General features: G+C 41.1%; 1 protein-coding gene across 15 annotated transcripts in view; it reads left to right on the top strand.

The window, feature by feature from the left end:
• The window catches only part of rbfox1 (RNA binding fox-1 homolog 1), a 1,725,607-nt gene that overhangs the window by 1,230,198 nt on the left and 481,886 nt on the right, over nucleotides 1-13,523 (top strand). The window contains exon 1 of one of the 15 annotated variants that reach the window (XM_043711611.1): nucleotides 15-80. The exons of the other annotated variants lie outside the window; for them this stretch is intronic. The gene's annotated coding sequence lies outside the window, so the exon portion shown is untranslated. Of the gene's footprint in view, nucleotides 1-14; nucleotides 81-13,523 lie in introns of those variants that run through there. 15 annotated transcript variants of the gene reach the window in all.

Here is a 13,523-nt window from a genome sequence, read left to right as displayed (position 1 = left end):
CATAGCAGCCAATTCCATTCCAGAAATCCCTGTAGTGCAGGAAGCTTTAAAGCTAACGCAGCAAATTCAGCTATCGTGCGGTACAGTATTAATGATTTATGCTCGTTGCACCATTGCTTTTGTTCACTGGCAGAGCCCAGTTCTGCTAATAAAGGAGTTTTGAAAGGGTCCCCGTGTGCAGAGCAGTTTTGCTTAATGCAGTGATGTTGTCATTATAAATCAGTAGAATTTAGCAGTTTACCACGTTTCTGCGATTTGCGAGAGGTTTTTTAATCTTTTTCATCGAGGCACTGAAATATTTTCATTGTGTTTCTATGAACGATAAATGAACTGGTGGATGAGACCTATTTTGAATGTTTTAAGGTTGATTGGTTTAACTTAAAGCAGTGCTGGTTGTCCATTTGTTTCCCCTTCACTTTTTTATACTTTATCATACGGTTTATGGAGATGAGCAGAGCAATGTTTCATTAGCATAAAGAGATGCAGATAATACCAGATAGTGTTTTTCTTCCTAAATGAAGAGACAGTAAAATATTGTGTTTTGAGCAGATGTTAGCACGGAAAGAAAAAATGAAGATTTATATTTGCTTCTGTGCAAGTGGACATCAACATGAATATTTAATGACGAGAGCTCAACACTTTGTCCCGGAAAAAAAAAATCAGTTTCTCATAAGGAAAGAAACAATGAATTTTCATTTGGGCAGGCTCATTGTAATCAGCTTAAATAGCAAGGAAAACAAAAGTTGGTGGTTTGCATTCAGGTGAAATAACAACGTGTGGATTGTTTAATGGAATCCCTAAATTCATTTTTTAAAATTTGCTTTAATGCACTTAGTGGACAGAAGATTCTATGATTACACGGGGGCATTGCACATTCTTTTGATCGGTTTGAATAATTAATGAGATTTCTGTCTAACTTCCGATGCCATTAAATCCTAAGCATTTTATTCATTATTATTATGCTGCCTGTATTTGAGAACCATAAGGAACTTGATCTGAAAGGAAGCTATTTACCCCCAGCCCCCAACCCCCATACAAGGGTACTATAATGCTTTTGACTCTCAGTGAGGAAACGAGGCCACAGTATTGTGCACCACTGAAAATTGCGGAATATCTGAATGCAAATTGGATTCCTAAAGTGGCCATGAGTGCGTATTATTTGCTCCTTTGTAAAGTACAACACTTCTAGAAGGTGGGCCGCAATTTAACCATATATTGTGCTTTTCTCTTGGTGATTTAATGTCCAGGCCCTCCACCAGACCTCAAAGACATTTGCCATGTGTCAATAGGAGATTTCTGGCCATTTTTTGCCATAGTGATGGCAGTGCAGCTATGGCATGCTCCACTATTTATGGTGCAGAAATTCTGGGATGGCATGAGTGCCCTCTGTCAGTATGTGTGCCACGCAGCATTATTCACTGAGACTTTGTGCTGCAGAGCTCTCAGCAAGAATGTTGAGTCATTATTTATCTTGGCTCCATCCCTCCATTATATCAATGATGAGAAAAGCAAGTTTGTTGATTTTGTCATCATTGTGATCGTCTCAGCAACTTAGACTATTGTTGGTTGGTGATGGAGGGATCCGAGTAAGTATTCAGTTGCTCAGTAGGATGCTTGGGAGAGGAACTTGAGGTGCAAATTTCCCCTCCCTGGAGGTAAGAAGTGTTGAGCTAGAAGGTCCTTTTAGAGATCTTCTCAACTCGCGGGTGGAGAGATAAATGGGAGGAGGGCCTCCATATCCCCGGCAGAGTAGGAGTAGGAGGGGGAGTTTGAAATGTTCGGCCACAGGGCAATGGAGTTGATTGGTGGGGGTGTGCTGGAGGAGTTCCCTGAAGTGTTCTGTGAGAAGGCGTCCAGTCTCTCCAACGTAAAGGAGCAACGGGATGCAATAAATGACGTGTGAAAATGCAGGTGAAACTGTGATGGCTGTGGAAGGCTCCTTTGGGGCCTTGGATGGAGGTGAAGGGGGTGGTGTGGACGCAAGCTTTTCAATTCCTGTAATGGCAGGGGAAAGTGGCAGGGGAAGGTGCCAGGAGGGGAGGGTGGGTTGTTTAGGGGTGTGGACCTGGCCAGGTCGTCATAAAGGGAATGGTCTTTGCGGAAAGCGGATAGGGGTGGGGAGGGAAATATATCCCTGATGGTGGGGTCTGTTTGTAGGTGGCGGAAATGTCAGTGGATGATGCGGTTTATGGGGAGATTGGTGGGATGGAAGGTGACCCTTCAACCCCAGGACATCAATGTGAACTTCACCAGTTTCCTCATTTCCCCTTGCCCCACCTTACCCCACCTTACCCCAGTTCCAAACTTCCAGCTCAGCACCGTCCTCATGATCTATCCAACCTGTCAATCTTCCTTTCCACCTATTCGCTCCACCCTCCTCTCCGACCCAACACCTTTACCCTTTCCTCCTACTGCACTCTCAACTACCTTCTACCTACTGCACTCTCAACTACCTTCTCCCCAGCCCCATCCCCCTCCCATTGATCTCTCCACTTGTGAGGCTCCCAGCCTCATTTGTGATGAGGAGCTCCTGCCCGAAACGTTGATTTTCCTGCTCCTCGGATGCTGCCTGACCTGCTGTGCTTTTCTGGCACTACTGTAATCTTGGCCCCAATCTTGGGCCAACTAAGAGCGGGGGCAAGGGATAACCACTGATGGCCACCCCAGTCTGGTACCCCATAACCACCATCTTCCATGATCCCCACCTTGTGGGATCCAAAAGAAAGAGATACACACCTTCATGCAATTGGATACTCCCTGAAGGCTGAGCCTTCCATTGATAGAATCATAGAACCCCTACAGTGTAGAAGCATGCCATTCGGCCTATCGAGTCCACACTGACCCTCTGAAGAGCATGCCACTCCTTCCCTGTAACCCTGCATTTGCCATGGCTAATCTACCCAACCTACACATACCTGGACACTACAGACATTTTAGCATGGCCAACTCACCTAACCTTCACATCTTTGGAGTGTGAGAGGAAGCTGGAACACCTGGAGGAAACCCACGCAGACATGGGGAGAACGTGCAAACTCTACACAGACAGTCGCTTGAGGAATCGAACCTCTGTCCCTGGCACTGTGAGGTGGCATTGTGAACCAGTGAGCTGCCATGTTGCTTGTTACTTTTGGTGATGTGGGACATCAGCATTGAAGCCTGTGATTTGCTGAGTAGTTCTCACTGGTCTCGTTTTAAAAACTTTTTGTAGAGTTTGATAAGTGAGTTTTCTTATTGGATGTGGAGATTAAATGCCATTGAACATGACCAGTGTTAGACTTCAGGCTACAAAATGGAGAATCTCTGCCTTTGCCTGGGAATTTCACTGAAAACTTCAGATTCAACTAAGTAAGCATTTTGACTGTGAAGCACGATCTGAATTTCTCCCATCTGTTATTACTTTATTGAGCTTGTGCACTGTGTAAGGATTTTAATTGATAATGAAGTATAGCTAAGATTGACACGCACATTGAGAGATTATCCCTTGCATTTGGGTCTGTGTTTAATATCAGTTTACATATTTATGCAATTCCTGTATAAACTCAGCTATGAAACACCAACTGGATGTTTTGTCTGTACTTGCAGTGACCAAGCCCCCTGTTGTGAGATCAGATGATTGAGTGGAATTTTAGCCATTGTTTAGGCATCTACATGGTAAATAAGTAGAGGAGGCATGGGGCCAAAGAAAGATTAGAAAGAAGTTCTGTACATGGAGGCAGAGTATATGATCGATGTACTAGTTATGTGCATTGCACGAGTCATTAGCAAGGTGCCAGAGTTAAAGGGGAAAAGCAAGTAACTGAGCAACTGGATTGGTGAAAAATGGAGGAGGAAAAGAAAGTGAAGAATGAGCAAAGACATTATAAATTAAAGGTCACAATTCTAAAGGAATTTATTGGATCGGAGGACTGGGGATTAGATGTGTTCCAATTGTTGAAAGTGGCAGTTCAGATTGAGACAGTGGTTAAAATGTTGTTCAGAAACCTGGACTTTCTACATTGAAGCATACAGTGCAAAAGCAAAGAAGTTCTGTTGAACATTCATGAAACACAGGTTTGGCTTGAGTTGGAATATCATATCATAATCTGGGTATTACACTTGAAGAAATGGTGTGAAGGTATTACAGAAGGTGCAGAAGAGCAGTTCCAGGGATGAGGACTATGACGACAGATTGAAGATAGGGTTATTTTCCATGTAGAAGATCATGTTGAGAGCAGACATAATAAAGATGTACAAAATGATGGAGTTTAAAGACCACATCATTTTATTTTTCTTTATTACGAATTACGAACCAGACTGGGGCAAAAGATATTGCTTTAAACCGAGAACTGTGGAAGGAGTTTTAAAAATATTCAGTTATTACTCAGTAAGGCAATGGGAGGAAGTTGCTGGTGACTCATTGGCACCTTGGCTGTTGGTTAGGGCAGTCTTACCCAGAGACAGCCTGTTGATTGGTTTTTCAATAAAGACTTCTGTGTGGTTCAGGAGTCATGAGCATGACAAAAGCTCTCTGGTTCCTGGGCAGGCAGATAACCTGTGTAAGAACAATACCAGGAAAGAAAGCCTGCAGCCTTTAAAGGGTCAGCTTCTTATAGAGAAGTAACAAAGAATTAAACAACAGCCTAGCTGTTTTCACTCTCCATTTACCATTTGGCTGCTGCTTTTGATCAATCACAGAACAACTGAACAAATAATATGCCAACCACCCTGTAATACGAAAGGACTTAGAAAGAAGCAAAAAACGAATATCAGACATCAGAAGGGTTAAAAACAAAAAGTGAAACATCACTGAATCATGTGGACTGGTGCTTTTGAACTGGACTCCTCCTCCTAATTTTCTTTTCTCCACCTGAAACACCAGTGATTTTTTTTTTAATTTTTGGTTCCATATCTATCTGCATGTGTGCGTAGAAGTTTAAGAAGGAATTGAGGTTAAGTTGGGAATTATAAATTGATCATTCATGTTTTGTCTGTCTGTGATTGGAACTGATTTAACTTGTAATAAGTAGTAGTTTCTTGTTAAGTACAGAAACTGGGTCAATGTTTTCTGGTAACCTGAGTCTATCAAACAGGAAATTTGATGAAATCTTTAACTTCTGAGGTGATTCTGGAGGTAGTGGGCTCTTGTTTCATCATACATTCCCAATTGGATTGCTGTCGAGGGATCAAAAACCAGAGGGCCCATTATTATGGTGAGCAGCAGAAGGACCAATGACAACATTAGAATATAAGATGACATTTTCTTACCCAGAGAGTGGTTCGGATCGGGAATGCACTGACTGACAGTATAATGCAGATAGATTTAATTGTGACCTTCTAAAGGGCATAGGGCAAACAACTGAAAGTAAAAACAACTCGGTAATAGGGAGTGGGAGTGGAACCAGTTGAGTTGTTATTGCCACGAGTTAGTGCAGATCCACTGTGTTGAATGACCTTGTTTTTTATTGTGTGATGTGAGTGTGTGAGAACCTCCATGTTACCTAATGCCAATTTCTAAAGAACTGATCTAGGCAGGTCACTTCTACATTTAGGAAACAGCTTGGTGAGTGTGATTCTTAAATGAGGCTGTGTGGCTTCAATTTAACTAGATTTTCACCTTTCAAAACAATGTGGCCAAGATTCCTCCAAGGTTCTAGCAGGTAAATGAAGGAGAGAAGGGCTGGCACGAGTTCTTATAGCACTGTTTATAGGCCCAGATGGAAAATGGTGCTTATCCCAAATTTACCTTGGCATGATTAAACCTCTCTCCCCACCAATGTGCAGTTCACCCACCCCCAAGTCCCCAACAGTGTCAGACTTAGCTGGCATGAGCTGCCTTCCAGCATGGCTCTCAGTCTGTTTAGTCAGAAATCTATTGAAATATTTAAAAGATGCCCTGAAGGATATCCAGGGAATCCATTCTCCTTCACCCACCTACTCCCTTCCTAGCCTCTTGGAAATAGGTAGGAGATTACTGTCAGTGTTCATGTTAAATAACCTGTTGTTGGATTCCGTGTAGGTCTCAGTACCTTAGATGTCTGCGACATTGCATATGCGATCTATACCTACCACTATGCTCACTGTGTCATAATCATTTTTCTGAGAAATTGTGGCATGGATTAATGAGTGGAGGATGGCAAGCATGTACGAGTACTGCAACAAATTCTGGGTCATTGTTTCAGATGTTTGATAGTATGGAGATGTTTCACACCATCAAGTGGCATCAGTTTTTGAACAGTATTTCAATGTTATTAAGGTCAAATATTGCTGTCCAGGTCGTTCTGCTATGGCTTGTGTTTTGTTAATGCGAATTTGCTATAACACGATTGAAGAATTGGAGACAATGTTTCTATAATGCAAATTTTTAAAGCATGCCTTGTTTATAATGCGATTCCAGCTCCAGTAGTTTAAATGGTCCTGCTATAACGTGATTTTCTTATAACGTGGAATTGCGCGAGAACGGAACTGCTGCTTTGTAGCAGAACTGACTGTATATATCAGACAGAAATCTTTATTGCAAATATAATGACAATTTTATGGAAAGCTGAACAGGTTATTTTCATCAACATTGTGTCTATTTATTTCAATCAGAGTCTAAGATTAATTTAGGAATGCTAATTGCCATTTTTGTTTGACATGGTGTAAACTAGATTTAGTATACATGATTCAGCTTGACAATTTCTGAATTTGGTGTTTGATTTCAGGATCTAGATGTTTCTTTGCATATTTTTCATATTTTCAGGATTGTCACTACATCATCAGAATTATAGAAAAATAAAAAAGTAAGTGCAGAAGTAGGCCATTTGACCCATTGCCCTCAATCCAGCATTCAACATGATCATGGCTGTTCCTGTACCTTATTGCCACACTCCCATTCTCTCACCCACCCCTCACAATCAGACTTGTTTCCTCTTTCAACTTCTCAAAATCTATCAATTTCTTCTATAAAATTTATTCAGTGACTTTGCCTCCAGAGCCTTCTGTGATAGAGAATTCCACTGATTCAACACTCTCTGAAGACGAGTTTCCTCATCTCAGTCCAGAATGGCCCAGCACATATCCTGAGACTGTGACCCCTTGTTCTGGGAAACGTCATCCCTACATCCAGTCTTGGCAGAATGTTTTACATGTCAATGAGATTCTCTCTCATTCTTCTAAACCTTAGTGTATACAGGCCCTGCTGACCTCAACTTTCCTCATCAGACAAACTTCACTTGGCTGGAATCATTCTCTTGAGCCTTCATTGCACTCTTTAAGTTTGCAAGTATATAAATCCTAAACTGTACAACATACTGGAGGTGTTGTCTCATCAACACCCTGTACAGCTGCAATAAGACTCTAGCTTCAGTACTCAAACCCTGCTGCAGTGACCATACCATTTGCTTTCCAAGTACTTGTTGCACTTCCATATTTGCTTTCAATGATGGGTGTACAAGGAACACCTGAATCTCCTTTGTACTTCAAATTTCTGAATATATCACCATTTAAAGAACAGTCTGTCATTCTGCGTTTATTCTACTGAAGTGGACAACTTCACGTTTATCCACATTATGCTGCACTTGTCATATATTTGCCCACTCACTCGACTTATATAAATGGGCGTAAAGGCTTCTTTTTATGTTATCCACACCACGCAGAGTTCCACATAGTTTTATGTTGTTGACAAACTTGGAAATATAATGTTTGATCCAAATTGTTGATGTGTATTGTGAATTGCTAGAGCCTGAGCATTGGTTTTATGTAGTAACTGCTTTCCATTCTGAAAATGACCCATTTAGTCCTGCTGTTTCTTGTTTGCTCGGCAATTCTCAACCCATGCCAGTGTTTTACCACCAATCCCATGTGCTTTGCTTTTTCATCATGACCTTTTAGGTAGGACTTAATCAAAAGCTTTTTTAAATCTACATCGACTGGTTCTGCCTTACCTGTTCTACTAATGTCTTCAGCAGGTTTCTCAAGCACTATTTCCTTTCATCAATCCATGCTGACCCTGTGCAATATCATTGATGTTTTTAAGAGTCCTGTTATTATATCCTCTGACTGCAGAATTTTCCCTATTATTGATGTGAGGTTTACTTGTCTGTAATTTGCATTTCTCCTCTCTCTCCTCTTCCAAATAATGGGGTTACATTTGCCACCATCCAATCTGCTGGAACTGTTCCAGAATTTTGGAAGACGATAACCAACAGATCCACTATTTCCGTAGCCACCTCCTTTATTACCCTGGAATGTAGATTGCATTGCCATGGAGATATAATAAATTTAAGTCCCATTAAACTTTCCAGCACTACCTTTTTCTAAAACCAATTTCTTTCAATTCCTCCTCCTCAAAAGAGCCCTGCTTTCCAAGTACTTCTGGAAAGATTTTGTGTCTCTCATGAGAACAGAACTAAAGTAGTTAAATGCTATGCTTTGTCCTTATTCTCCATTATCAATTCTTGTGTTTAGACTTCCAGAAAAAGCAGCCTGATCTCTTTATATTTATGAAGCTATGTTTCATTTCTACTGACAGCAGAAATAACAATGCGAGGAAGGAAGTAATGTGCATATTAGGAAAGGGATGAAGATTTTGCATTCTGCCCCTCAGTTAAATGTTCTACATTTGAAACTTGCAATCTACTTGGCAAAACATAAGCAAATGTTTCCGATGAATCACTAGGTAAAGAGAACACATCCTGGCCTGTCAAGGATTTGGACTTATCAAGACTGCCAAATAATCTGGCAATTTCTATCACTTGACTGCCAGGAGATAACGAGAGTCCAGAGACAGTATATTCCTGTTAGGATGAAAGGAAAGGCTGGTAGCTGTAGGGAATGCTGGATGACTCAAGAAATTAAGGTTTTGATTAAGAAAACGAAGGAAGCATTTATCAGATATAGACAGGAGAGATCAAGAGAATCGTTAGAGTATAAAGGCAGTAGGAGTATACTTAAGAGGGAAATCAGGAGGGCAAAAAGGGGACATGAGATAGCTTTGGCAAACAGGGTTAAGGAGAATCCAAAGGGTTTTTATAAATACATTTTATGACAAAAGGTTAACTAGTGAGACAATAGGGCCCTTCAAAGATCAGCAAGGCAGCTTATGTGTGGAGCCACAGAAAATGAGGGAAGACACTAAACAAGTATTTTGCATCAGTATTTACTGTGAACAATGACATGGAAGATATAGAATGTAGGTAATAGATGGTGACATCTTGAAAAATGTCCATATTACAGAGGAAGAGGTGCTGGATGTCTTGAAATGCATAAAAGTGGATAAATCCCCAGGACCTGATCAGGGTTACCCAAGAACTCTGTGGGAAGCTAGAGAAATGATTACTGGGCCTCTTGCTGAGATATTTGCATCATCGATGGTCACAGGTGAGGTGCCGGAAGACTGGAGGTTGGCTAATATGGTGCCACTATTTAAGAAAGATGGTAAGGAAAAGCAGGGAACTATAGACCTGTGAGCCTGACGTCAGTGGTGGGCAAGTTGTTGGAGGGAATCTTGAGGGTCAGGATTTACATATATTTGGAAAGGCAAAGACTGATTAGGGATAGTCAGCATGGCTGTATGTGTGGGAAATTATGTATCATGAATTTGATTGCAATTTTTGAAGAAATAACAAAGAGAGTTGATGAGGGCAGAGCAGTGGGCGTGATCAATATGGACTTCAGTAAGGCATTCAAGAAGGTTCCCCACGGGAGACTGGTTAGCAAGGTTGGATCTCATGGAATACATGGAGAACTAGCCATTTGGATACAGAACTGGCTCAAAGGTAGAAAACAGAGGGTGGTGGTGGAAGGTTGATTTTCAGACTGGAGGCCTGTGACCAGTGGAGTACCACAAGGATCGGTACTGAGTCTACTAGTTTTCATCATTTATGTAAATGATTTGGATGTGAACATAGGAAGTATAGTCAGAAAGTTTGCAGATGACACCAAAATTGGAAGTGTAGTGAAGAGCGAAGAAGGTTACCTCAGAGTACAACGGGATCTTGATCAGATGGGCCAATGGGCTGAGGAGTGGCAGATGGAGTTTAAACAAGATAAATGTGAAGTGCTGCATTTTGGAAAAGCAAATTAGAGCAGGACTTACACACATAATGGTAAGGTCCTAGGGAGTATGGCTGAACAAAGACACCTTGGCGTGCAGGTTCATAGCTCCTTGAAAGTAGAGTCGCAGGTAGGATAGTGAAGAAAGCGTTTGGTATGCTTTCCTTGATTTGTCAGAGTATTGAGTATAGGAATTGGGATGTCATGTTGTGGCTGTACAGGACATTGGTTAGGCCAATTTTGGAATATTGCATGCAATTCTGGTCTCCTTCCTATCGGAAAGATGTTGTGAAACTTGAAAGGATTCAGAAAAGATTTACAAGGATGTTGCCAGGATTGGAGGATTTGAGCTATAGGGAGAGGCTGAACAGGCTGGGGCTGTTTTTCCTGGAGCGTCGGAGACTGGGGGGGTGACCTTATGGAGGTTTATAAAATCACGAGGGACATGAATAGGATAAATAGACAAAGTCTTTTCTCTGAGGTGAGGGAGTTCAGAACTAGAGGGCATTGGTTTAGGGTGAGAGAGGAAAGATATAAGAGGGATCTAAGGGACAACTTTTTCATGCAGAGGATAGTGCATGTATGGAATGAGCTCCCAGAGGAAGCGGTGAAGGCTGGTTCAATTGCAGCATTTAAAAGGCAATTGGATGGGTATATGCATAGGAAGGGTTTAGAGGAATATGGGCCAAGTGCTGGCAAATGGGATTAGATTGGGTTGGGATATCTGGTTGGTATGGACAAATTGGACCCAAGGGTCTGTTTCCATGCTGTACACCTCAATGACTCTTTGACTTTGTGAATTAGACACAGACCAGCAATAAACTGGCATAAGAAAGAATACAGCATACACCAGGCTGTCAAGGGAATAAAAGCAAAACTTGATTGAGAAGCAAGAGAATGAGATGCAGGCATTACTGAAAAGTGGTTCTCACCTACATCGGGAAAGTCTTGACTATACCACCTAAGAAACAATCTGATTAATCAATAAAAATTAGGTATATTCTGCAATAATGATGGATTACTGCGGATTAAAGTGAAGAAAGAAATATACTTGGTCGTATGCCAGAGAAAGTTGGTTTAAACCAGTTTTAAACTGTGAATGTATTGATTATAGGAAAAAAGGTATGGTTCACAGCTGATGTTTGATGTAATACAGACACAAAGTACCAAAATATAATTGTGGCCTCGGCTATGCCTTGTCTGCAGACATTGTCCCATTGCTGACTGAGAGTCTCATTTTTAAGAATCTTGGGCATACTTTAGATATCTATATTAGGACTGTAACACCTCCTGAAGGACCCTATGGAGACATTAGGCTGCCGTGAGCAAAGCATGTTTCAGACCATCAGAGTTCTGTAGTGATTCCCACAGCCACCAAGGAAGAATAAATTAATTTTTTTTAAATCTGTGAAGCCAACACTATTGTAAATGTGATTGTGTTCCCCTCCAAACCCTATAGCTTGCTCCAACATCTTCTCCTGAGAACTTACCTGACAGCTAATCTTGATTGGGTGATTTTGATCTGTTCACTCAAGTAAGAGGCAAGATCAGTCGTGGGTAATTTACATTGGAGAGCTGAGACCTTTCCATTGAGTTTTTTGACTCTCAAAGCTGCACTTCTGCATCAATAGACTGTCCCAGTTTAATCCCTAACCCTGTCCGAACAATAGCCCTCGGTCATCTCCGCATTACCAGGAAACTCTGTACTGATCCACGTAAACCATCCAGGAATTCACATGCCTGAACCTCCAGAAAATCTGACAGTTACTGAACCAAAATGGGCCATACACTGTGAAGAAAGCATATGAACATTACAGAAGTTAGGCAAAAATAATTTTATGGGCTTAATGGAAACACCCAGAATGTATACAAGCTCATATCCCACAGACAAAATGTCCTGTCATGTTCAAATCGAAACGTTCACCAAAAAAAAGTTAAAGTAATCCAAAAGCCAAGTGTCGTTTTTAGGATGTCAACATTGTTGCTTATTTCATTCATGATTTGGATCTCATTCCAAATAATTAATCATGCTTTTGGTTTTAGATTTGTTTCATGAAGATAATTTTCACTTTGGCTCATTTTTCATTGATCTGCTCTGCCAGATTTCTGCCCATGTATCAGAAATAGCCTCCACTGTTCATTTCAACAATTTGAGCCAATTAGCATTTTCTAGTTTCGATGTTGATGCAAAGCCATTGCTTCGGATTACATACAAAATGCAGCAGTCCTATTCAATGTAATCTCATTATACTTAAGGGTTGCCAACACTGCAGACACAGTTTCAACATGGATAGGTCTGGAGCAGGTGTGTTGTGTGGATGGTGAGAAATCCCCCAGAACGTCCTCAACTTGAGGGCCAGGTCTCTTTTAAATTTAATAGTGGGCTGCCCTCCTGATTGCCTGCAGAATTGTATGGGTTGCCCATAAGAGCTTTTCAATTTCCAGCACATTTTCTGAATGTAGTTAAAACTGGGCTGCACAATACTGCTACACTTCTTACATTTTTAATTAAACACTTCTGGAAGACACAATCTTTTTGCAAGATTGAGGCACAGGGCTGGGCTTTCTGATGTTTTTACAAATTCTTGGCCAAGGAGCTGAGGGTCAGCAGTGAGCTGCTGTTCTCTAAGATTTAAAAGAGTAACAATAAGTCAAGTTTGGTCAGAGCTGCTGACAGAGTCAGTGATGGCTTCATTACCTTCATTGAACCTGGCTTCAATGCTCAGAGTTTCAGTGACTTGACAAAGCAGAAACGGTGCGTACAGCGCTTCCTTAAAGCACCGGAGTACACTCATCTCAACCATTCTCAACAATTCCCTGCTCTCCATCACATAATACAATCAGAAAGTTACTCTGGGATCATTATTTGAAGCAAAACAAGCTCTTCTTTCCTCTCTTCACGCCAACATCATTCTCTGCCAGTATATAATCCCCAACAGTTACACTGTCCATGGTTATTGGAGGCAGCCATATAAATTGGGTAGCTAACATTAGTTTGCCATTCCTATCATTCTCAATACTGTACTAAACACTGGATATTACAGATGAACTCATCTGTTCAGTCAGCTGATCGCACCATGGTGTGAATGTGGTTCCCTAATCCTCTGTCATTGGTGTCAAACAACAGTGTACCAACAGTGTTGTCTGGAGCAGTAATCATAGCTGCAACAAGAAAAGCAATGGGCTTCAGCATGACTCACCTGCAATAAGCTTTTGAGTTCAGCATCTCAGTCTACTTAAAAGTACCACTGCCAACAGTGCAGATATGAATGACAACTTTGTTTACTAGAACAGGACTTTACTGGTACAAATAATGCTACACCTACCTTCCCCTCACTTAAATCATAAATTACTTTTTTATTTACCTTTTTATGGACAAGCATAGCTAATGTACATGTCCACAGCTAACTCAGGGTGTTTTGAATGTCAGGTTTTTGTTTCAGTAGTTTACTCATTTTAATATCCAGTAGATATAATAGGCAAACTATGTTAACAGGAAATAATGGAGACTC

Source organism: Chiloscyllium plagiosum, chromosome 21 (genome assembly GCF_004010195.1).
Source record: "Chiloscyllium plagiosum isolate BGI_BamShark_2017 chromosome 21, ASM401019v2, whole genome shotgun sequence".
NCBI lineage: Eukaryota > Metazoa > Chordata > Chondrichthyes > Orectolobiformes > Hemiscylliidae > Chiloscyllium > Chiloscyllium plagiosum.
The sequence above is the reverse complement of the archived record's forward strand: the minus strand, read 5'-3'. Positions and strand labels throughout refer to the sequence as shown.